The sequence below is a fragment of the Limulus polyphemus genome, unplaced genomic scaffold, assembly GCF_000517525.1.
Source record: "Limulus polyphemus unplaced genomic scaffold, Limulus_polyphemus-2.1.2 Scaffold271, whole genome shotgun sequence".
Taxonomy (NCBI): Eukaryota; Metazoa; Arthropoda; class Merostomata; order Xiphosura; family Limulidae; genus Limulus; species Limulus polyphemus.
The window spans coordinates 482,392-487,001 of record NW_013665881.1 but is presented as its reverse complement, the minus strand read 5'-3'; positions in this window follow the sequence as shown (position 1 = coordinate 487,001).

The window sequence follows — 4,610 nt, the reverse complement described above, 5'->3', positions numbered from 1 at the left end:
ATTTAATATTCTCAGTGAGATATATAGTTTATTTTGATTTAGTAGACGGACATTAAAGATATATCAATTTATTTATTTATTATTTTTTTAATGGACTTGCAGAAAAACAAACGAGTTTGAGAATGAAATCAAATTCAAAGGTTTTTTTTTTGTAGAAATAAAATATGTTATGGTACACATAGAATCCAATCGAAAAACTTAATAACTATAACTTAGAAAAATCGGGATATTAACGGAATGTGAGTTTGAAATTCTTTTCTCCTTTAAACATCCCAAATTCTATTAGTTTCAAGTTTCAAATTCGTAATCAACATTTAAACAGTTATATATCCTTTCCTAAAGTGAACAGTTTCCTGTTGCATTGCATTACTAAAGAAACGACAGATAGTGTCAAGTTGTAGTTCTGGCACATATAGTTGTTATGTGACTTGGTGATTTGTATATGTAAAATAATATTACTATAACCTACTCAACCCTCTATAGAACTGTAAATCCTCAGATGCTTTTTTTTTATAATTGGATATTGTTGCCATAGAAATAAATACCAGGCTGTGTTATGTTTAGTGGATCTTAAGACCACGTTAAGAAATCAGACAATTTAATAGGTGACATTGACTACATTGAGTTAGCGATTCGTGACATTGCACTTATATAACTGCTTTCTTTTATTCGACATATGTTAGTTAGTTTCTTGAGGAAAATGGAATCAAAAAGTAACAATTCGTTTTGAAGTAGTTGGTTTATTTGGTTATATAAACTCCGACTTTGAAATCAAAGAAAAGCAAAGAAACAGAAATGCAAATCTGAATCTGATATTTCTTAGGTATTTCAATGAGGCGAAAGCATATGAGAACGATCTAGCATAGAAACAATGTAAAATATTGAAGAATAAATACAGAAAAGATAGTGACACAAAATGTATTAATCTAGTCTAAAGAAGATGATACACGAAAGTCTCCTTTAATTTAGATATGTACATATTTTTCATAAATTATATTAGTATATTTATTTTCTTGTGCAATAAGTGTAATGTGCATCAGAACGTCTACAAACAATTGCTAAGAAATACCAGTAACACTATTATCCAATCCATGTTCGGCAGTACTAAACTTAATAATGCAACAAGTTATCTAACATATCAAATAATATGACAGTTTATATGTTGCCAAAATGATTATAAATAATTCAGGTTTAGCCTTTCGTGATATTTAATAACAGTTTTTAGTCTCAAAATCTTCATTCATCAATACATTTGTAGTAGTCTTCTATAACACTGAAAATAATTATGGAAACATTTAATAAGTTGGGTATGAAAAAGAACTGAACCAGAACTTATTCACTGATATTGGCTCCTTGGGAATAGTAGTCTATAGTTTTATAGTTATTATGGCAATGTGTCACATTTTGATTGGCTAGAAGACAGCAATTCACAGAATGAGCTTCATCTCAACCAATGATGTTGGAAACCTCCACAAAACTGATGGCACCCTGACTGTTGACCGATGCAAAGAGAATCTTATTAGTCATGTTATTCCCTTAGGAACAATAATTGTTGATAAAGGTAGGGATTCATTGTCCAACAACAAAGCGATTTCAAGAATAAAGCGTATGTAGTGAAACAACACCTCGAAGAAAAGAGAAATTGGTGGAATACATGAAACCACGAACTAGCTTACACATAATCCCAATATGAATATTATTAAGAATGATTGGGATTATATGGAAACGAAGGTCAAATGGCAGTCAAACAACTTGGCTGATTAAAATGAAGTAAAATGGGACATTCGAAACAATATTCCACAAACACATATTGAGAAACGTAAGGCAAAAACAACGTGTACCATTCTCTTTAAAGCAAATACAAAATACTAGTGTATTGTACAATTTATTCATTTTTATTTTGTATTTTCTGTAATACAGTATTATGATAATTAAATATATTGTTGCTATTTTCAAATTAAATAATTAAAATTCCGAGAGCAAGTCAAATACATTTTTATTCAGATCTTATATATATTTTCCATGTTTTTATCTTAATTGTATAAACATCTCTTTACAGATAAATTTGAGAATTAGACATAAGTTAAAACTTCGAAAGCTCCACTTGGATTATTAATTACAACAAAAATGTAAATTATAACCTGTCATCTACTATGTATATGTAAGTTTAGAATTGACCTGCAATAATAGATAATGCCCCCCAATGGCACAGCAGTATGTCTGCAGAGTTACGACTCGAGAAACCGGGTTTCGATACCCGTGGTGAGCAGAACACAGATAGCCCATTGTGCTGCTTTGTGCTTAATTAAAAACAAACAAACAATAATAGATAATAATGACAAAATTACTATTTTAATTTTAATGTAAGTGATTTAAAAAAGAAATGAATATATTACTATTATTTTTACGCCTAAGAAACTAATAAGAAAGAGATTGACTGACTTTTTTTAATTTCATGAGATTGTTTATCTAAATATTTGAATAACGTCATGAAACATCACATTAGATATTTAAACTTTATTCCTTTATTAAAAATATAAGATATAAGGGCCCGCCATGGCCAGGTGGTTAGGGCACTCAGCTCGCAATCTGCGGGTCGTGGGTTCGAATCTCTGCCACACTAAAACATGCTCGCCCTTTCAGCCGTGGGGGCGTTATAATGTGACGGTCAATCCTACTATTCGTTGGCGGTGGGTGGTGATGACTAGCTGCCTTCCCTCTAGTCTTACTCTGCTAAATTGGGGACGGCTAGCTCAGATAGCCCTCGTGTAGTTTTGCGAGAAATTCAAAACAAACAATAAGATATAAGCCAGTTAATATTAACATTAACTTCCGACCAGAGCATTACCTGAGAGGTAAATCTGAGAGCTTTTTACGCTAAAAATCGGGTTTTGGTACAGGCGGTGAACAGAGCACAGATAACCCATTGCGTAGCTTTGTGCTTAATAGCAAACGAACCGATTAGAGCAAACTGCCTACTTAGAACGAATTTAAAATTCAACCTGGTTTTGTTAATGACTAAAGCTAATTAAATATTCCTCTCTTGCGGTCTTATTTATAAATATTAAAATGCATTGTTTCATCAGTTTAGTACACTCGCTGCTAACAAACGATAATTCCGGAAAATTACTTGTTTACTTAAAATTGTGAACGCTAAGAAATATAACAAGCCTAATTCACATAGACAACTCACTAATCTGAAAAAATTACACGAAGGAAAGTGTGTTTTGATATGCGAAAGTTAATGCACTATTCGAGGTTTTATCAAAATACTCTACTATACACTCTTTTATGTAAAACGAAAGCAACAGAAACTTCATCTAATACCCACATACATTTATCATGAAATGTTTATTAACTGATTTCTCAAATGTATAGCAAGTTCAAGTTTTAGCGTTTCTTAGTTAAAAGCCTCAAAAAACGTAAATTTCTAAAAGCATGACAGGATAATATATTGCTCTTACAGAAAAAAAAAGAGAGGAAAACTACATGTTTTTGAACGTGTTCTTACACACACAGAAGTGCAGTAATTAATAAATGCCAACGTTTGAAAAGTCGCCGGATCATTCAACTAATATGTTCTACTAAATACTTTAAAATGTTTTACTTAGAAATATAATTGCTACACTTCTTATTTCGTAAGTTTATTACATGAATAGTTATTTTAGACATGTAAGTATCGATTTGGTGCACCCAGATTTTATCATGAAATAATGTGTTTAGAATAGCTATATACATTGTACTTAGAGAAATATTAATTTTATTAAATTCTTAGGCTAGATTGTACACTGACCAAATTTTCGAAATTTTCAAACTTTTTTGAGCAATTAAAGTATTAAGGGTATCATAATAGGTTGAAAGGGTTAACAACAAACAAAATTTACGGATAGGACGCAAATGTAAATATTAAGGGTATCATTATACGTTGAAAGGTTTAACAACAAACAAAATTTACGGTTAGGACCCAAAACGACACAATTAGTATCAACATTGAAACCTTATTTCTGTATTATTTCATTTTTGGTATGACTGAAACTTCATAAATTTGCCACGGTTAAGAATTCCGTATTTTCATTTGAATAATTTATAGAAAAAACATCGTTAAACAATAACTGTCACTGAGGGGTGAACACCAAAGCTAACGAAGTAATAAAGCTCATTAAGTTAAATGAATTAATTAAATATCAGCTTTAGTAAAATCGTTTAGCTGATAAGAGCTTCAACTTAGACGTATGTACAATTAATGTTTAATATTTATCTAACACACATTCTCTAGATCAGAATAAATGTTAGACGTGAAAGATGTAAAACCTATAGGTCTAAAACTATCAGGAATTCAAGGATACATTGTTAGTTAATGTAAGCTGCGAAAGAAGTATTTTAGACGTGAAAGATTTAAAACCTATAGGTCAAAAACTATTAGGAATTCAAGGATACATTGTTAGTTAATGTAAGCTGCGAAAGAAGAATTTTAGACGTGAAAGATTTAAAACCTATAGGTCTAAAACTATCAGGAATTCAAGGATACATTGTTAGTTAATGTAAGCTGCGAAAGAAGAATTTTAGACGTGAAAGATGTAAAACCTATAGGTCTAAAACTATCAGGAATT